The sequence below is a fragment of the Girardinichthys multiradiatus genome, chromosome 13 (genome assembly GCF_021462225.1).
Source record: "Girardinichthys multiradiatus isolate DD_20200921_A chromosome 13, DD_fGirMul_XY1, whole genome shotgun sequence".
Taxonomy (NCBI): domain Eukaryota; kingdom Metazoa; phylum Chordata; class Actinopteri; order Cyprinodontiformes; family Goodeidae; genus Girardinichthys; species Girardinichthys multiradiatus.
The window spans coordinates 28,887,173-28,909,244 of NC_061806.1; the positions used below are offsets into that span (position 1 = coordinate 28,887,173).

Genomic DNA, 22,072 nt, shown 5'->3' on the forward strand with positions numbered 1-22,072 from the left:
TCGTACTTTTATTTAATCTCATCTTGATTATTGCAAGAGCTCTTTTTATGTACTGGAATTAGAAATATCTCCACTGTCTTCAGTCAGTTCAGAATGCTGCTTCAAGGCTTTTAACCAACACACAAACAAAATGCACATTACTCCAATTTTAATCTCTTTACATTGGCTACCGGTACATTTTTGAATTCCTTTAAAAATTTTAGTCTTCACTTTTACAGCCATGTGTGGTCAAGCCCTGGCCTATATCTCTTCTGGACCTTTTGCAGCCCTACATCTCTTCTCACAATCTGAGATCTTCCAGTCAAAGGCTGCTAAAAGTCCCATGAACACATTTTGAAGTGTGACAAACTTTATTTCAGTGAGAGGTTAAAACACTGATGGTCCAGGAATGTGAGCTTGCTTCGTTTTATCAGCGTTGTCCCTTGCTCTCCTATTACTAACCCGCCAAAAGACATGTCCGCACAGTCCTTATAAATGTGCCCTGCTAATGCTAAAGCTAACAGTAGTTCTGCTGGTTACTACACAGCTCGCTCTGTTCGCGCTTCAATGGGCTGTACTATGCCTTAGTTCTATTAGTGGTGCTTAAAGGTATGTGTGCACTTACTGTGTATAAGTTATTTTATTTTTACTAAATGCTTTTGCACATTTACCTTGTTATTCTTTGAATGCACATTTTTCTTTCTGCACCCTACTGGTGTGTAACTTGTTACTGCTGTAACTAGTTAATTTCTTCATTGTGAGATCAATAAAGTTCATCTTATCTTATGTGGGACTTAGAGGGGTTGCTAAATAGCGCCACAGCTACTATTTGTCTTTGTTGTCAGCTGAGTTGATGACTCCTGATGTGACATCATCACCCCACGATCTGTCCATTCGTTCAACATCTTGTGAGTCCACATCTGTTTTTTGCCACCTTCTTAGTAGTCCTTCCCTCCATTCAATCAGCCATTGTGATGGCTAATTAACACATTAATAATAAATTGTCCAAATGTCATTGATTTCTAACATGAACAAACATAGCAACATGTGATATCACTGCATCACCTTATTGGTTATTTGTTTAATTTTATTACTATTTGTTTCTCTTTACAATTTCTTTCCGTATTTAATTTGTTTTCCTTATTCTTCTAATTTGTACTCAGTAGTTTAGTTGAACGTTAGAAGCCTAGTTAAATAGTTGCTAAATTAAGTATTTTAACTGGGCGTTGATTTATTCTGTTAATAAATTATTGTATTTGGAGATAAGTTTGTGTTTATTGTGTAAATGCAGAATATCCTTTGGCATTTATTATTAGTTATTCAAATTCAATTCAAATTCAAATTCAAAGATACTTCATAGCCAAATCAAATTAGCGTTGCAGACTGAAGGCAAAACTGCTTTTTTTATTGTAAAGGTTGGTGCTGCCGAATGATCCGCATCCTCAACCATGCACCACCTTTTACCTTTTCTGATCCAGAATTTGAAGCCCTGCTTTGGACCTCCAGATGCACAACAAGCAAAGCTCCTCCTATCGCCAGCTGACCAACACCATTTGACTGCCAAACCACATGAGGTCACAGAAAGTTTGGAAATGGGGAATTCATTTGAACGCCTCCTCCTGGTCATCTCACCAACCTTCCCAGCAAATAGATCTCCTCAGTGATCAGATGTTGCAAAGGAAACAAACAGAGCGGTCGTGCTGCAGAGACAGTGTGTTTAAATCCCAGCTGAGTTACTGGAACATGTAAGAGTGTGCAGATTTTCACGTGATTTCCATCAGAGAGCAGAGGAAGTGACAGAGCCAGAGAGCAGTAGGTTGATGTCTTCAGTGCTGCTTGTTCTGCTGAATGTTTGTTGTTCCTAATAACCTGTTAACTTTTAATCATTAACATGTATCCATCTGAAGCTTGGTGTGATTGGTTTGCTTCTGGAGTTACCATCATATCTGCATGATAAATACAACACCGAATGTAGATTATAGATACAACAGGAACCCTCCACCGGTGGTCTTAGAAAGCATTGATCACCATAATGTAATCTGAACTGTCAGTAGGACATATTTTTCAGGCTGAAGGTAAACCTTCAGAGGTTAAAGATCAAACGGAAAAATATCTGTTTAAGTCTTCCAATCTTCTGGCCAACTGGGCCAGCTGAGGCTCTGTGGGGTGTTCCGATCTGCAGAGGCAAGGAGCTACCAAGGTGGTCCAAGACGAGAGAACCAGAGACTGGGCCATGGGTTTAGAAGGCCAGTCCATGTATTTCTGACCAAAAGGAAGAGATGCTGGATGGTGTATGTGTCAGCTACAGATACTGAGTCTATCATAGATCTGTGGTGGATCCACATCCATGCTGAAGCCTGACAAGGGAGCAACATGTTACTATACCTGTTACCATGGAGATGAGAGGACACAGCTGATGGACAGAGTTTACTGACCAAGAGGTCACACTGATTTCTCAGGGATGTCCTCCAACTACTTGGTTGTCAACAGTTGGTATTATATCTCCTATGTATAAAGGAACACACTGCTCCACTGGCCTCCTCTGAACAAGTGAAATACTGTTTATTTCCATTTAATACATGGAAAAACAGATACATTACTTGTTACTGTAGCACAAAGTACTAAAAAAGTTCCTGCTGGTTCTGACATAAAGGTGTTAGAAAAGACAAAACAGCCCAGCTCATTGTGTTTGAGGCTCTGCAGTATGTCCATGCTGACTCATGTTCTCCACACAAAGCTCCCACAGAAATGGACCAGCTTGGTCTCTTAGCTGGGGAGTACGTTACATGATGAGTTATGAGAAGAATCTCTAATTGAAACAACTAAAAAAGAACAAAACATATATGGTCTGCGAAACAGAAACAAAACCCAAGCAATGAAACAGGAAGTCAGGTGAAACAGGGGACAATGTAGCAACATTAGAAGCTAACCAGTTACAGGCACCAGAGATTAGTGCAATAATAACTTTAAAAAATCCAGAAGTTACAGGTTTTGAAGAGATCAACAAAACACAAAAACAGATGGAACTGAGGAGGAAAAGTAACAGGAGGGTAAACTAGGAGTTGACAACAAACTGAGCAGACTGGGAGGTATTAAAAGTAGGATGGTGATCACTGAAACAAGGAACAGGTGAGATATATAGAGAGGAAGCAGCTGAACGGCAGGATGCAACGAAGGCCACTGAGAGAGACGGGATCAGTCCTCAGAAGGACTGAATGAGGAAACAGAAGGAAGTCAGGAATCACATAACAATAAATGAGCAGAACATAAAACAGAAGCATCTACAAAAGTACAAAAATCAAGATAAAATGTCACAAAATTGAACTCAAACTGACAAAACCAAAGCTCTACAAACCATGGCACGGTATTCCTTAGACTTTGTTCTATTGGGTAACGCTTGGGACTGGTTTTCCATGTGGATGTTCCTTTGATATGAGGAACCTACCAACACATTGTATAACCCTTCATGGAAATTGTATTCTCTGATGGCAGCGGCCTCTTTCCAGCAGAATAATGCTTCATGTCACTTTGCAAAGATGCTTCCAGAATGGGACATCCAGACTAAGGTTCTGACTGACCCAGAACTGTATGAATGATCCTGGTTTGTTGTTAATTTCTGCTAATTTCACTAGAAACATTCGCATTGAGATGTTTCACTTATCGTTTTGTGAATGGTTGGTCAGTTTTTACTAAAAAGCCTTGCTGTCCTGTTCTGTGTTGCTGAAAAACAAGATGTTCTCTGAAAACACAAAACAGAACCTCATACAGCTCAGTGATTCATGAAAGCTGATTCTGGACCTAACATTGGGCAGTTAGGAGGTTTTTTGCTTCACTTTTTAATTCAGTTCAATTCAGTTTTATTTATATAGCGCCAATTCACAACACATGTTGTCTCAAGGCACTTCACAACAGTCAGGAACATACATTCCAATTAATCCTAATCATTGAACAGTGCAGTCAGATTCAGTTATTTATTAAAATTGGATAAAACGTTTTTCTATCTAAGGAAACCCAGCAGATTGCATCCAGTCAGTGACTTGCAGCATTCCCTCCTCCTGGATGAGCATGTAGAGACAGTGGACAGTCACTGGCGTTGACTTTGCAGCAATCCCTCATACTGAGCATGCATGTAGCGACAGTGGAGAGGAAGAACTCCCTTTTAACAGGAAGAAACCTCCAGCAGAACCAGCCTCAGTGTGAGCCTGGTTCTGCTGGGGGTTTGAGAGAACAGAGCAGAGATACAAAGAGAACAAAGAAGCACTGATCCAGGAGTACTTTCTATGGGAAAAAAAGTAAATGTTAGTGGATGTAGCTCCTTTAGTCGTTTCACCCAGAAAGAAAGAACAGATAAACTCTGAGCCTTTTTAGAGTTTATTGTTCCAGCTTGATGACCTTCAACATATTGCTATCCTCGGCACAACACCCATCAACATGTTCCGGATGTTAGACCCTATAGATATTAAAGAGATACTGTCCACATTTACATCACCTGGAGAACTGGATTCTTAAGATCCACTGCCCTGTTTGTTGCTCGGGAAAAACATAATGTCTTAGACATCGACACTGAACTGTAAGATGATAACCAGCAGGAGAGTTTTCTCCTCTTTAATCTAGAGGAAGAAACATCTAGAAATGTTCAGACTGAGGTTCTGACTGGTCAGACCAGGAGACATGAGCTCAGTCCAGACAAGCCTGCAGAGTTTCTGAGTTTAACATGTTTCTTCTTCATTCTTTGATTTTATTTTCTGCTTTTTAGAAAAACTGTTTTCTGTGCTGATGGTGTTTCAGAGACTCGGTTCTGATTTCCAAACAGAATCAATCCTGTTGTCAATGCAGAAACTGTCCGAGAACCTTGACATCAATGATATTTGGTTGTGGTTTTTCAGAGTTTTGTTATGAGTTGGTAAGCTGTGCTTCTCCAGCTGTAAACTCACAATGTTTCCCATGTTTTTACTAAGAGCTCAAATCCATAGTAGTTCATACATGGGTTTTTTTCTTCATGTAAAACCAAGACTATCCAAATGAATTTAGTCAATTTCTAAATTTGTTTAATATTTTCGGATTTACTGGCTAATGGGAGTGAAATGAGACCTGAAACCAGAGAATTAAGGCACAAAGTGATATTTTAAATGGTCTCAAGCAGACTGAAAGATATCATCTATTTGAACTGCATTCTGCATCTCCTGCAGGTTCATCATGCCTTTTTGTGAAGTCAGCTGTGAGGATTAGAAGGTTGGACAACCTGCAGCTCAGCGGAGGTTAGGGATTGAGATCACTCTGTCTGTACAGTGGGTCACTTTGCGAACAGCTTGAGCTCACCTTCTGCTGTCTTTAACAGGCTTATCAGCCAGTCAGGCTAAATAAAGAGCTGTGTGTCTTTGTGAAGAGGAAGCATCTCCTGTAAATATTTTAAATTAAAACACAGAGAGCATCAGTACGCAGAATTCAGAGTGTTTGGGACAAAAACCTGCAGCCAGGAAATGTCAAATTCTAACTGAGGGTCACCTGGCGGACGAGGAGGGTTTAAACAGATGCTCTGTAGACATGGAAGAGCTTATCGCTTTCTGTTGCAGAAATAGAAACGAGCCGGCCCGCTTTAGTCATCCTAAGAACCGTGTGATCGTCAGTGTGGAGTGTTGAGTCACAGTGGGCATGGACAAGCAGCAACCACAGGGGGCTACAAACACAGATCAGTTTTCTTTAAAATTTTCCGCAGAATTTCACTCTCAGGTGCGTCCCGACAGGTGGACAAACACAGGTGGAAAAGTTTTACTGAAGAAAAAAATTAAAGATGAACCGAGATGAAACCAAAGGACAATTATTTATACCAGGTAGTAAGAAACAGTACCAGAACCAACTAAATGAATCCCAACCCAAATTTATCCTGCAGGAAAATGTTTGATTTGTTTGATCCAGACATCTGGGAATGATGTGCAACACAGAACAACAAATACGAACACAAAATCCACGAGGGATCAAAACACCTTTTCCAATAAAGGTTTCTATTTTAATCCTGTCCCTTATCTACATCATCATCATCATATTTAAAGACTCACCCTGAGGATGAAATTCAAAACCTCTGCAGTTTTTGCCTCAAATAAATTATTTGGACTCATTAATGGTTTCAATGCAAAATAATTTCTTCTCTTTTTGTCACAATTATGATAATTTTCTACTCTATCAACAGCTTGGAAAAGGTTATATAAAATGCATCAAAAAGTTGATTTAAAACAGGGTTTATTTGTGTCTCTACATTAAATGATGTAGACAGAATTAGCCAAAAAAAAAAAAATAATTAGCAGGTTGTAGTGGGATTCTAGTTTAAGCAGTGATAAACCCAGTCCTGTTTGGACCGCCACAGCTCAGCCATGTTTTCCATCAGCACCATCTTTCAAAGTCCCCCTGCTCCACAGAAAAGGAGGGAATCCCCATAACAACCAGTAACCCATCGCCTGAGTCTCTGGTTCTCATTTATCCTTTTAGAAATCATCATCATGGAAGTTCTAAAACCTTTAACTGAGCTAAAAGAAAGATTTCTCCTGATTTATTGGGTCTCTTTAGTTCTGATTTGCTGCCAGGTATTGCTTACCTAACCTGGACCTTCATCTTCCTTCAGCAGATTTCACTTTATTCCAAGTTTTTAGCTAAGACCTCTTTGTTGCAGCTAAAATCATTTCTTCAGGCTAAACTAGCTGCTCAAATTACCCAGCAGTTATCAGATGCTCCACACTCACCCTAAGATATTTAGAAAGAATCTGAACTCCTGGATAAACCGAGATGGGATCTGATGTGTTCTTCTGAGCTTCTTGACTCAGCCTACATGTCAGACAGCAGTGCTGGCAGTTCTCACCAGCTACTGGAATATTTTCCAGCAAACAATCACAAGCTCTGTTTTACGACACTTGAAGCTCTCAGCACCAAACACACGACCAGCCCTCTCAGGCCCTCTACAGATGCAAGCTGAAAGGATCCAAGCAAGATAAGAACAAGTGGAGAACCTTCTCCTGCTTTGAAACCTTTTTGTTTGTCAGGCTGACACCAACCCTTGATAAAGCAAGCTCAAAGGTCATGGAATGAGTTGGTGCATCAATGGATGAGTGGTGTATGGACTTGATGGGACCCTTCAGAGGATGAACTAAAGAAGGTAAGGAGAGGCAGTGCAGGCTGGCTGCAGATGAATGAAAGCATAGAAATGAGGGCAGAGCGTCATGATCGCAGCATAGTGGGGCACTTGGTCGGCCGACACAGACTGACAGAGCTTGATGAAAAATGGAGGGCACCAAAAAAAAACATCCATTTACATTTCCCGGAGTCCCTTCATCTTATTTTATTTTAAGCCATTAATGTGTGTGTGTGTGTGTGTGTGTGTTCTTGTACTTGTTGCTGAGTAAGAACCATTTTTCGTATTTTTATCACAAAGTGAGGACATTTTGACAAAGTGAGGACATTTTGACAAAGTGAGGACATTTTCCTGGTTCTCACTTTTTCAAATTCCGTTCTAGGGACAGGGGTTAGGTTTAGGACTAGGGTATGAATTGAGTTATTGTTAGGGTTAGGGTTAGGTATTAACTGGTTAGTGTTAGGGTTAGTGTTAGGCACTAAAAATCAAGGAAAATTAATGGAAGTCAATGGAAGTAACCGAAAAGTCCTCATAAAGATAGTAAAACACGAATGTGTGTGTGTGTGCACTCATGCAGTTCTACTTTGCTTGGGTGCAGAGGCGGAGACCAGTGATCGCAACGAACTGAACAGTTAGTGTGAGGAAAGTTACACAACTCCCAGAATCTTACCTAACAGCTGCTGAACCAAGCAGGATTACAAGAAGAGGTTGGATGATCGATGCAGGTCCCGCATCATGCTCCCACCTCCGCCTGTTTATCACAAAATAAAGGCTTTCACAGAATCTGCACGGGGCTTCATCAGCTGCATGGAGGTACAGCTGAGGAGGAAAACTGTGTCAGATCAGGACTGCAGGGAGGTAGCGGCAGCTATACCCTCCTCTTCCTCAGTCAGGCTTTGGAATGTGGTTTTTAGTTATCTTGGGGAAAAAATGCTTCGATGTTCCTGAAAAAGATGCGGTCTTGATGGCAGCAGATGTTGCTCTGGAATCTCTGGTGGACTTTTCTTGAAACGTGCTTTTGGTATGAGTTCCTGCCTCATCTACGCCATGATTGCTGGTTTCTTCTTATTGCTAAGTGTTGTGGAAACACTGAAAATGTTGCTATCAACACAAAAATCCTTATCATCTGGTTGCACAGATTCTATGGAAATCTTCAGATCCAGACCGCATTTCCCACGATTTTCCTTCCTGGTAGCTTTGTTAAAATAGCTTCAATCAGCAGCTATCTATGTTTTCTGTTGCTCTGTGAGAGCGTTTGTTTAGATTTTGGCCGTTTTTATACTCAGTTTCTGTTCAATTAGTTAAAACTCCGGCCTGAGTCCCCAAATGTTCTGATGGTTGCAGCAGTAACCATGATAACCACAGAAGAAATCAGCTGATCATCTTGTAGAGATTGCTCTGTTTGCCTGAAGCGGAAATTCTGGTAGCCAGGGAGCTTAAATGGCATGAAAGGAATGATAAGAATATATTATGAACATATGAGTCACAACATTAACACTTCCACTGTAACCTTCATAATTAGACTCCATCTATGCAAAAAGGTGGTCAGAGGTGATTGGGCCTCTCATGAAGCTTCCAAGCTGTGGAATAATTTACTGATCCACCTAGAAGCTGCTCAGAATCTCAAGCTTTTTCATGCTTTTCAAGACCCATTTCTACTCTTTGGCTTTTGAATGAAATAGAGCTTCACATCTCAACTTTACATGAAATTATTTGTGCTATATAAATAATATATATATATATATATATATATATATATATATATGTGCTATATAAATAAAGTTGACATTGAGAATAACACTAGTAATGATTAATTAACTAGCAGGACATAAACAAACCTGAAATCTAACTACTTAAAGGGGAAACTGAAAGAATTGATGAACTGGGTTCTGATGAAGATCTAACCTTCCCAGCTGGTCTCTCTCTCTTGAAAGGTGAACCCAAAGTTTACTGACCTGATTTGGATTTTCTAAATATCAGACTTTGGAAAAGTTGGAAGTTTTGAGAGTTTGGAAAAAAACAAAGAATCTGCCAAATAAAGCCTTAAAGGTCCAACATGTTGCAATGCCTGAAGACAGCCTAATCATAGGACAGGACAGGGAGTGGCTCCATTTGGGTCAAATGCTGTTTACTTTCTCAGAACCAGCTTAGGTTTCAGCTCCAGGTTCCTTGTCTCTTGGCCAGAAAGAATCTCCAGCTGTGGCTGACCGAGCTGTTGTCGGCCCAGGGAGGTCACTCTGTTACATCTGTTTACTTTTTCACAAGCAGAAACAGTTTCCAAGATAAATGATGAGAACCGAATGAAAGCGGACGTCAGGGACTAAACTGATATATTGTTACCAGGGAAAAGGATTCAAATTCTGTTGAGAGTTTTAACCTTAGCAGACAAAACATCAGTGCTTGAAGAGAACTACTTCTGACATGCATCCACGTGCATTTAAAGTTTCCTTAATATTTTAAGCATTTTATCATATTTTATCATTTATCATAGAATCAGATTAACAGACTTTGAATCTCTGCATTGATAAATATGTTCAACATGAGTTTGTTGGGTGTTACTTAATGCGACAACCTACAGTGTGCTAAGTTTTCTGCTAACAGCTCTTTAGGAATCACCTTGTTGGAGCTAAAATCCTTTTTTCTTTAAAACTCTATTGTCTTTGGGATTTTTCTGGGATTAAGCTAACGAAATGGGAGCAAACTGGCTGTGTGGCTGGGTGCTTGTAAAGTGCTGATGCCAGCCTCACAAAGCTTTAGGATAAAACTCAGATGGAGAACTGCAGCATCACCTTGCAGAGCGTTTTAATCCCAATGTCCAGTTACATGTCAACTCGGCCAGGGATGGATTAGGTGGCGTCACGGTTGATGGTCAGGAAGCTGCTGAGAGTTTAGAGGAGGATGATTACATCAGCATGGAGCTGAGCACTAATGATGGAGTTTGGAGGAGAGAAGAGGGGAGCAGGTGTTGGCCTGAGGCCAGCAGGAGAGGACGATGGATTGCTGCACATCTCCCTGAGATGCGGACACTTTTATGTTTTACTGCGTTTAGGATCCAGGAACAAATAAAACAACCCAGGAATGTAACTATGATGTAACTAAGATGGATAGAGCTAAATCCAGGACAATCCTGGAAGGAAATCTGTTAGAGGTTCACCTTCCAGCAGGACAACCATCCTAAACATTCAGCCAGAGATACAATGGGGTGATTTAGATCAATGCTGATTCATGGGTTAGAATGACCTAGTCAAAGTCCAGACCTAAATTCAACCGAGAATCTGAGCATTAGCTGTTTGACAAAAAATTCAGTCTATAGAAGTTTTGTTATGTCTGATGTGTTCGTAATTAACAGGAAATTTGAACATTAAATATTGTTAAATTGTCAAACTGTGAATGTACCTTTTGTTCCGTGGAGTGAATTTTTGTCACTTTAAATGTAAAAGCAGTTGTTATTTTGGCTATAGAGGTCTTTCTCTGCATGAGAACAATATATAATCTACTTTTTTTGGCTGCCTAGCAATTCACAGCTCTCACTTACCCTAAGACTGCTTCTGATTGGTTAAGCAGTCCTGTTATTTCTCTCATACCAGAAGGTCAGACTCTCAGAGAGCTTGGTTTAAAGACTCGGACCGGATCTAAGAACCAAAAAAGCTGCTGGATTCTTTCTTGTTATTTCCTCCCTTCTCTCTACGCAGAATCCTCCCCAATCCTGTCTCGACGTGATCTAGAGATCAGAACCACCCATCTTTCCAGAAATTTGGGCTCCGTTTGAATGGTGAAATAGTTTTTGGACCAAGTAAAGTGTTTTACCCAACCTGGTGTTGTGGTTCTGCTGCTGAAAACTGACAATCAAAATTAGGCTATAAAAACCTTTTCTCTGAGCTTCAGACAAACCCTTGGTCAGTTTTCAATTTTAACCAGTTTATGGGATAATACTTTGAATGTTCCTTTCCTAAATTTACTCTTTCATTAATGTGTAAATGAATTGTTCATATTCCTTGTGCATTTTTGTTTCTTTTGCTTGATTAATCATAAGTAGATCTTAAATTGGATATAATTTAATTATTGCTTAATGATCAGATCTGATACCTTTTTCTAATCTTGATCTGAAATTTCAGTTTTAGTGTTGATTTTAAACCCTAAACCCTGGAAAATATGCAGAAATCTGATTCTTCTTTTTATGTGGCAGAGATCTCTTGATAGAAAGTTCAAGCATAATCCTTCAGACTGATTCTGATAGCTTAATATCACTTCCTAATATGAAATGTATTTTAAATCTGTTATAGCCTCTGATTTCAACAGAATTTACAATGATTTAACAGATGTTTTATAGTGTAATCGCTGTGAAACAATAATTGGTTTTAGTTTTCAAACATGCTGTGTTTGAGTAATGCTTTCTGAATGATGAAAAGTTTATTCAGCTTTAGGTGATCCTTCTGCTTAGCATAAACAATCTTGTGTGCAGCTCATGCTTTCACCTCCCAGGTACATCAGAGAAGATGATTATGTAATATTTTCCAAGCAAGGAGGACGGGTTATGGGCTTTAACCTACGGCTGCAGCCTCTGTGGGAAGAAGGCCTTATTTTAGCTGCGTGACTCTGCGGATCAACAAACCCAAAAAGCTCCTGCAGCGTCAACTTTATCCGAAAAATAACGAGATGTCCTGCTGAGCCCAGAACTCAGAAGCAGTCGGGTCTGTTTCTGCAGGCTGAACCTCTAACAGAGCTGAGCAGCTAAATCTCAGAATGTGCCGCTTCTGTCAGTAACTGTCATCACCTCAACACAGACTTTGTGTCACTCTGAGGTCAGTAAAGAATGAAAATTCAGATCCTGGATCATGGTTTAATAGATGGTCGGTACCATGAGGGGAAATCCACAAATTAAAAAACACTCACAACATTAGGTAGCAGATTAATGGTTCTGTATCACATTAATTAGTGTATCCATGTCATAGCATGGGAGCAAAGCAGCAGAATGCAACCATGAGTTGTTCTCCAGTCTGGGTCCCTAGAGCTCATTTTGCTCTGCTGCAGGTTTTGGATGATTTTCTGCCCATTAATAGGCTGCTGACAATAGTGGCCTATAGAGGAGGTAAAGTGATGTTTTCAGTCAGAGCGGTTGGAACAGAAAATCCTGCAGAACAGTGAATCACAATGACCAGGATTAGGGAGCACTAAAGACCTTAAAAACAATGATGCAGGTGATTTCTGTTGTATTTCTGGTGTATTTTGTTTCTCTACCGAATGTTTCTATTACAGCTATTAGATCAAAACTAACAGGAAACACATAGAAGAACAGGGGGATCTAACAAAGAACTTTGGAAACTGTGTGGTATTTATACATGGGTGGAATGAAATCAGAGGAGTGATTACTAACAGGCACCAGCTAGGCGAGAACATGGAGTCTGAGGGAGATTGGATAGACATGACAGAAACTATGTAAACATTATAATAACTGAATATGGTGACCACAGAAAAACACAGAAACACAAGAACCAACTGCAGTGCCAAATAAACCCAAAACAACAGAGAGCTCAAACCCAAAGCGACAAAATGGCTAACAGAAGATTTCTAGTCCTGTACATCTGGTCTCCTGCATGTTTTAGATATTTTTCTGTTGTAAATCTCTTGATTTAAAAAACCAGATCACTACCAGGCTCCATCAGAACTTAGTGGCAGGCTGAGATGACTATTGAATCTGGAGCAGGAAATTGTCTAAAACAAACCAACCTGACTATCCATCCTTCTCCGAAAGGTGGTCTTTGTAATAAAATGACTGTTAATCTCGCAATCTAATGTTTTGCCTACATCCTGCATGAAGAGACAAACTGCTAAGTCAGAACCAGTTCCGGTTCTGACCAGCTGGTTCTGTCTTCCCTCTGAAACCACAAACAGTCGGCACGTGAAACTTACAGCTTTCCTCATGTGATTCTTCACAGGGAGCATTTTTCAATCACATTCCAGCTGCTCCAGAGCAGAGTGCCTTGATGTCTGGGGTAAAAATGTCCTGTCAGATCGAGGCTGGAGAACATAACAACATCCCACATGTGTTTGTCAAACATTCCTGTCACGTTTTGAATAATATTCACTCCTCCAAGAACCTGGAAACTCTTTAAAACAATAGGCCGGATGGAAAGAGTCCAACAAAAAAACAGGTGAACCAGTCACTGTATGCAAAACAGCATTGCAAGAATAATCAGTGAGTCAGAGCCAGAAACCACAGAAGAAATTTGAGTATTCAACAGAGAGCAGAGTGACCCCATTCAGAACCACCTGCTTCTTTTATCTGTCCGTAACCAAAACACCTTCTTGACCCAGAGGGAAGGCAGAGCATCTGAAGGAGAGAGACTAACTAACACAGATGAGCTGAACAGAGATACGAGGAAACTAGAAATTAAACGGAAAAGATAAACAGGGTTCTAAGAGGAAATAATACTATATGTAAAAAAGGGCCATTATAAATAAACACATGAGATTGAACTGATGGGGAAAACACCCACCAATAATGAGCACAGAGAAATAAAAGGAAAAGAAAGCAAGACCCAAGGAACAAAATAAGGATCAAGACAAAAATGAGCTCGTTTCTGCACCATTTCGATGAAAGGTTTTGATGATGATGGTTTATCATGAAACTAAAGACAGAAACTCTGGAATGAAGTTCAACATTCAAAGAATAAAAGGCCAGACTGGTTTAACAAACAGGGACAGAGATGTTATATTACCGGGCTGCGAAACCAATCAGCTCACTTCTCTTGACTCTGCCAGTAAAATGTTTGTTTTATAGTTATATAAGATCATAATCATTCTGAAACCATCACAGAAGTTTTCCAGTAACAGATAAAATCAATAAACATCCGATTCCTACAGCGTTTTCCTCTGAATAAACAGTCTGTCAGTAAGGCATGTATTTATCAGTTAATAATAAACATCCATTACTGAATAAGGAACATATTTATTAGGTTTAAACCACATTTCTGTCTACACTAGTATTTTATTCTGCAGATATTATTTTACCCCAATATTAGTTTTATTAGTGCAAATATGCATGGTATCAATCTGGGCACCATGACTGGTAAATGTTCATCAGAGAGACATGCCGCCTGGGGGAAGAAAATGGAGCGGTGGATGGTTCTTATCCATGGGAAATAAAAAAAATAACTATTTTACGTAAAGGTGCATATAACCAGTGTTGTTACAAACGAAGAATAAAAGGTTGAATTAGTGCAAATAGGTGCAGAGTTGCTAGGTGCTCAGACTGTGTTGATAAGAAAGACAGTCTGAAGGCAGAAACTTTCAAACCTGAAAATCAGAGTTTAACCAACACAGCTGACAATGATGTTCAGCCTAGCATGACTCACCTGTTGTCCCAGATGCCTGAGTCCAGCTCCGTACTATACGCACATTACACTGTGACGTTAATAAGCTACATGCAAATGTTTATTTTCTCTCTGTCTTCATCCACTGATGTTTGTTTTGTGCGTTCAGAAACCAGAGCTCTGTGGTATTTGATGTTCTGTTGTTGTGTTTTTATGTTTGCTGCTGTTGGTTTAGTTTTGGACCTCCATCTGTGCTCTGGTTTACTTGTTATGTTTTATTTTATTTTGTAAAACCAGTTCATTTGTTCATTCCAGTCAATATTTCTGCAGCTTTCAGCCCCTGATTGTTACACCTGAGCTGCACTGACTCATTTGTTTCCTCATGAGTCTCCAAAGTTTCTGCAGCGACACAGATGTGTTCATGTTTCTACTAAACTCAGATTGTGATTTCCTTTGCTGAGAGAAAAATAACATCCAAACCAGCCTGTCTCTATTAGAAAAGTAATTACCCCCCTTAATGCTTGAACAAAGGAGGTGATTAACCAGATTCTTTAATTCAGTTTCACCAGCCACACCCTGGCCGTATTACCTCCAGATCTGTAGAGCCAAGGAAACTTTTTAATAGAATCTGTCTGACAACATGAAGTAGGCTCTCGAAAAGCAACCCATCATGCCCCTATCTAAGAAACAAAAGTCACTGATGTCAATCAGTCTGGAAATGGTCACAAAGCCATGTCTAAGGCTTTGGGTCAACATATGAAGAAAACATGGAACAGTGGAGAACCCAGGAGAGGCTAGCCTAACAAAATTACTTCAAGAGAGCATCAGCGACTCATCCAGGAGGTTACATAAGAATCCAGATCAACATCTTAAGGTCTGCTGGCCTGCAGTTAAGGTCAGAGGTCATGATTCTTCAATAAGAAAGAGAGACTGGGCAAAATTGGCCTCTATGGGTGTTATGATTTGGGGTTTTTTGGTTTGGGGTTTTTTTCCTTATGTTTTTCACTGCTCAAGTCTTGAATCATGCTTCTGTTTATTATTTTCCTGTTTATGCTTTTGTTTCATGTTTTTCTAGTTATATTTCTATTAGTTTGTTTCCTTGGATTTGCGTTCTGTTCAAGCCATGTTTTGCTCCTGTCACATTGTGTTCTCTGTTAATCAACTTTATTCGGTTCACCTGCACCTAGTTAATCTGTCTTGCTTCACCTGGTTTACACTCCATATATACACTCCTGTTCAGCTGTTCTTGGCAGAAACGTTTCTCATGCTCATGTCTTGTTCGCAAACCAAGTCTTGTCTTTTTGATCATGCCATGCCTGTCTTACCTGCCCGTTTGTTTTGTTCCTGCCTCCTGTAGTGAGTGAGTTTTTTGTTATTAAATCTGTTGCACTTACCATCATGCTGCCTTCTGGTCTGCATTCTGGGGTCCTATATCTCAAGTAAACCGTAACAATGGGAGAGTTTCAAGGCCAGAACCACTGCTGACACAAAAGAACACAAAGACCTGTCTCACATTTACCTAAAACAATCTTGACAATTGGGATTAAGATGTTTTCCTCATTGTAAAGTCGGTGACTTGATGCAATCGGCTGCATTGCTTCCGAACTAATTGGAATGGATGTGACGCACCATCATTGTATGGAAATTAATATAATTTTCTTTAAATAAATTGGATTTTTTTTTCTTTTTGTAAAATTTCTTGAGATGATATGAGACGATATATGTTTTGAACTGACTCTACATAAATAAACTGACTTTAACTGATACATGGTGGTGGAGGTGTGATGGACTGGCACTGCTTTGCTGCTTCAGGACCTGGACGACAGACTAATTGATGGAACAATGAAATCTGCTCCATAGCAGCAGATCCTGAAGGAGAATATCTGACCATCAGGTTGTGACCTTAAGCTCAAACACATTTGGGTTCTGCTGCAGTACAATGATCCAAAAAACACCAGCAAGATCACGCCTGAATGGCTCAAAACAAAAACCCCTGCAAAAAAATTGTTTTGGAGTAGCCTAGTCAAAGTCCAAACTTTAATCTGATTGAGATGCTGCAGAATGACGTAAACACGTTGTTCATGCTGGAAAACCCTCCATTGTCTCTGAAATAAATCATTACCAGTTATCATAAACACATGATGACTGGGCAAGAAGAAATTGTGACTTAAGGTCCAAATGTTCCGTTTCTGAGAATAAAATGAATTCTGATCTTTGAACCATGAGAGAACCGTTTAGAAGAACAAATGAGATTCAGATCTAAAAACCAGTTAAATAAACTGGATAACACATCTTTGCACACTGACTGGACTGAGACATCAGGTTCTGGTTGACCCGCTGAGCTCAGTGAACTGTCAGCAAATGAGATGGAAGATGTTACACAACTCTGAATCTGCTCAGAAACTCAACATTTCTGCAAAGAAAAAACCTGGGAAATAGAAGATAAAAAAGGTTTGATTTCCTGAGTTGTATAAAAGTCTGAGGTGGACATTGATGATCATATGATGTTTTAATAGATCAGACACAACATAAACTAAAATGATGCTTAAAGGTGAAAATACGTGTAATTATCCAGTCAAACAGATGGAAGCAAAATGGATGATGAAGTCTGACTCCTGATTTGATCTTTATTTCATGGCTCTGACGTCGTTCAGCTTAATTTCAGGCCATTCTCTTACATAAAGCTCAGGAAACATTAATCCTCCTTAAAGGCCAAACCTCTTAAGCTTCTCTCAGTGGACCTGTTAATGGCTGCTAGCTTGTTTGACCTCAGATGCCTGATGCAGAACGCTCAGGCTGTTGCATCTACAGGACCTGCAGGTATTTTAGTGTTTCTGGGATCGTTCTTCTCTTCGTTCTTGTCTTCTCTCCTGACTCTGCATGTAGAGGAAGCTTCAGGCCACAGGCGATGCTGTTATGGTTGCATAAGAAGAGAGCTTTTCCTACTGACTGTATCTGGGTTAATGCTGCTGCAGCTCGACTGAAGTGACACCACAAAATCTCTAGCAGATGAAGGAGGAGATGGAGTTACATCTGCAGGGAGCAGATCTCAGAACTGGTCTCAGAACAGCAGCAACAGCATCTACAACCTCTGTTTTATTGGAAGTGTCCTAATGGAGGTTTTAAAGCAGGACTAAAGCTGCCAGCTGTCTGCTGCATGATTTTCATTTTCTGTACTTGACTTTTTTATTGCTGCACACATCATAAAATGCCAGATGGAAAAAAAAAAAAAAAAAAACCTGAACACCAAAGGTGCTGAAGATCAAGTCCAGAACACTTTGTCTTCATAACATCAGATGAAATATTTTAAAGCAAAACTCGTGTTTAAGTAATAATATCAGATCTGTTATAAGATTTTGAATAAATCTTCTGAATATTTTCAAACCACAACCAAGCGAAAACAATCAAGAAGAATCAGAAGCTTCAAGTTCCTGCTTCTTCTGTTCTGTCAAGCCACAGCTAAAGGTTGGAGCTGAATTCCTTCCAGACTTTGGAGATGAATTGGAGGTGTAAACCATGAAGACAGAAATGTGCATCAGTAGACAGCCAGTGCTCTCAGAGCCAGACAGCAGCTTCTCCAACAGGATGTGTCACAGGTTGAGTTTCTGAAGGACCAAAGCGGCAACAGGACCTCGGCAGACGCATTGTGAGGATATAATGTAATGACCCAGATGATAACTTACAGACACGAAGGAAACACAGGAGCCAGGGAGACAGCAGCAGAGAACCTAACAATGACTGGACAGACAGCAGGGACTTAAAAACAACAAGGATGAAATGAACTACATGGAAACATATGAGTGTAATTAACAGAAACACGAATAAAAAACAGGTATGGATCACGACGGGTTGAGAAGTTAGGCTGTGAAGAAGCAGTTACCCCAAGATCTAATGTGGAGAGTTCTGGTCTTCATGTTTTAAATGGGTCTCTGCTCCAACACACTGTTTTCAGTTGCTTTGTCCTAATTACAAGGCTATTTATTTTAATCAAACTGATTTCACTGTGTTTGAGGCTGTTCTCACTGAAAGGACCTTTTTGGTCTGAAAAAGCTTCTATAGTTGGTTTAAAGCTGCATTTTGGGGTTTTCAGGATTCATCGTTGTTTCATATTTAAAGGCACAGAGATCAACAGATAACTGAATGCAGAATGAGTTAATTTTCCTTGAGAGAGAAGGAACAACAGCTGATCACACACTTCATACCGACTCTCTGCTGATTATATTGACCTGGTTTCCATGTAACAATCACCTCTCCACAGTGTTTAAGCTCCCTGGTTTCTTTCTCTAGCATGCTGGATCCCATGGTTGCACTGGCCCTGATTCCTGTGTGGGTTCCTTCAGGTTTTCTTTAAGTTTACTTTTGTATTTTTCCAATAAATCTTCGCCACCACAATCCTCCAGATTTCCTGACTGCATTTTGCTTCTGTTCAAAAACCCGGCATGATAGTTTCTCTTATTTTTGCAGATGATATCCAGCTAAACTGCTGCTTGAAGAATTGGGAATTACATGAACTATCACATTTAGTGTACTGTGCATTTTAAATATTTTATATTATTGGGAGGCTAGTTGTGATAATTTATATGAATAAACATGGTAAAAGATCTCCTCAGCCTGGATTCTGGTAGTCTAAACCAGATGAGCTGCAGAGGGCAAACATCTAAGACATGCAGCACCCTGCAGGAAATGAAACATATCAAACAACCAAGCTGTTTAACATGACCCTGTGTTGTGTTGCATTGTGTAACACTTAAAGGTCACAGCATGTGTTCACAGATGCCATTTATTTGAGGCCTGTGACTGTGTGTATGCTGTCAGGTTACAGTGTTTTCATGCTGATTTATTATCTCTGCTGACATCACTCACACATTCAGCTCTGACCATATGGATGCAGCTAGGAGGATCTTCAGCACGTCTCCGTGAAATGTTTAAAGTTTGATGTTCTGCTCTGTTTCTCTGATATTCTGAGTTTTCATGCTGCAGACAGTTGGAGTAAAATGACATTCAGAGGTCTGTGCTCCTCCCCTCTGCTGCTCATGTTCCTGCTTATATAACAGTTCCAATCCAGTAACGGGTCTGTCATGATGTCCAGCTCTCAGCTTCCGTGTGAAGCCTTCTGTCATAATTGAACTCCTGATGATATACCTCTCATGATCCTTCAGGTGGTGTTAAAGCAAATGGCTCATACATTATTCATGGAGAGAAGGCACAGAGTCACAGTAAGGAGGATTTGTTCTGGTTGTCATTTTACTTTAAGATCAGCCTTTAAAACTGCTAGAAGATCCTGTTTTCTGCCTGGTATCCTGTTTTGTCTTTTCTGGCTGCTGATAAAAACGAGCATAAAGGTCCAATTTAAAACTGGTTATTTTTTTAGTTGTTTGTTCTGTGTCAAAACAACACAGAAAGTCTTGCAGAAAGCCTGAAGAACTGCTGATCCAGAGAATTTCAAATGATAAGAGGAACATCTAGATCATGGGAAGGAAAAGGGAAAGAAATGATAATGGGATAAAGAAACTGGAACTAGAATGTAGAAATGCAAAATACTTAAAATGTTCTGGAATCAAAACTGATTTCACATTCTAAAAACTGGAGACAAAAAATGAGAATTAGTCAACTAAAGATCAGGTTTCATCACTGCTGCAGAACCAAGTCTGAGGTTGTCAAACTGGAAAAGGTGGAATGTTCTCCCAGGTGGAAGGTCAGTTTCTGCCCGAGGTGGAGCAGTTCCAGACCCCTGGTGATCCTGAGTGAGGTCAGGATGCAGCAGGAGATGATATATTGATCAGAGCTTCATCTACAGAAATTAGGACATCACTCCAGGTTTTAGTGGTGAAGAAGGAGCTGGGGCTATAAAGGTGAAGCTCTGGATCTACTGCTCCATTTACATTCCAACCCTCACCTATAGTTCTGAGATATGCATCATGACTTTAAAGCAACAGGTTCTGGATCTCAGCAGCTAATATGAGCTTCCTCTGCAGGGTGGCTGGATTCTGCTTTAGAGACCAGGAGAGAAGTTCCATCATCCAGGAGGAGCTTGGAGTAGAGCTGCTGCTGCTCCACCACCTAAGAAGGAATCAGCTGAGATTCATCTGATGAGGATGACATCACATCCCTTCTCACCAGGGAGCACCTTAGGATCCTCAAGGAGGAGCAGGGTAGAGGGATATCTGGGTTTCCTTCTGGAGGTCTTACACCTGAGTGAAGTTGATTCCCTCTCGCCATCTCATTCTTCTTATTTGATTTTTTGAATCTATCAAAACTGTTATCAATGGTTGTACAGCTTACATTTTAAAGATACAAAAAGTTTACAGAGGCTGTACCTTTAGGGGTAAACTTTAAAGAAAGAGCTGCAGTGTTTTCCCTCAAGGCGAGTGCTAAGTGACTGCTGAGTGTGTGTGCGAGCACATGGAGGCGTCACGTGACACAGATAGTTCATGACAGACAGGAGCAATGATCAGGCATGAAGTACCTTCAAACAGGGAAGGCAATCCAGGAAGTGGGAAAACCACAGAGCAAAAGGAAATATAGCAGACATTCATTTTAGATGTTTCAGGAAACCTCCTTTTAAAGTTTAATTTGAAATATTATTTTTTTGTTTTCTTGTGAATTTCAGATGCATTTGACTCAGCAGTTTGCCTCACACCCGTGTGTCCCAGCAGGTGTGCCTTCTCCTTAATTTCTTTAGTTCTCCTCATTGCTTTACCTGGTCTGCTCTCTGCGGTTGCTACTGGTTTTATTAGGATTCCTGCACACGCACCAGCTCCTGTTTTCCAAGAATTATAACACTCCTTTGTTTCCTAACCAGCGATTATGTCAGTTACTCTGTGCTGTTCAGAAGAATTTCTTCATTGTTTGGATTATAAACCAAAAATCAAGATGTGATAAAAATATGCAGCCGGCTCATTTTTCTGCTGATATCAAAACAAATATGTAAAACATTTTAGGTACTAATAAAGGTTTTATGGAAACCTGCATGGAAACTGGTGGTCTCAGTTAACAAAACATCACCAATCTGTTTATGTTACTCCTGGTTTCCCAGCAGCTCCACTTCCACAGAAAATGACTCAAACCAAATGACTGCAGATCAAGTTTAAAGGAACAACTCAGAATTTGTCTCACCTGTAATGAATAGCTCTGCTTGCCCTCATCATTTAGTGTGAATCGTTTTTTCTGGGAGGCTGAAGCCAGCAGCTAGTCTGAGAGGGGCCCAGTCAAAGCAGACCTCTTCTGTCTTTAAACAATTTTTTAAAATTCCATAGTCATTCATGGGAACATTGTTTTGTGAACCTCTAAACGTTTGTAAATGTTATTCACACCGAAGCCAAGGATTATTAACACTGGAAGTGGAGGTTGGAGCCAGTGCACCACCAATAATCTTCCTGTGTGAAATGCAGACTGAAAAAGGAAGACATTAAAAGCTTTTCCAGAGTCAGTGAAGTGCTTTAGAAAGTTTAAACATTAAGGCCATTTAGGTTCAAACTATTATATTGATTTTTACACTTTTTGTTTTTTGTTTCAGTAACTGTGACTGGAAACCCTTTAATGTTCTGTAAGATATAATGGATGGACAGCAACCAGTGACTCTGGTTCTTGTGTTTTTCAGCAGCTTTTTCTTTCTTTTATCCCCCCATCATCACAGAAGGTCCAAACCCTTTGACACAAT

The 22,072-nt window shown here is 40.0% G+C and overlaps 1 long non-coding RNA gene across 1 annotated transcript; it reads left to right on the forward strand.

Annotated features, from left to right (window-relative positions):
* Window positions 1–1,487: 1,487 nt before the first annotated feature.
* LOC124879617 lies at window positions 1,488–21,381 on the forward strand. Its single transcript, XR_007041065.1, has 2 exons — window positions 1,488–1,791; window positions 20,388–21,381. It is a non-coding gene; the product is annotated as an uncharacterized LOC124879617 (long non-coding RNA).
* The last annotated feature ends 691 nt before the right edge of the window (window positions 21,382–22,072 follow it).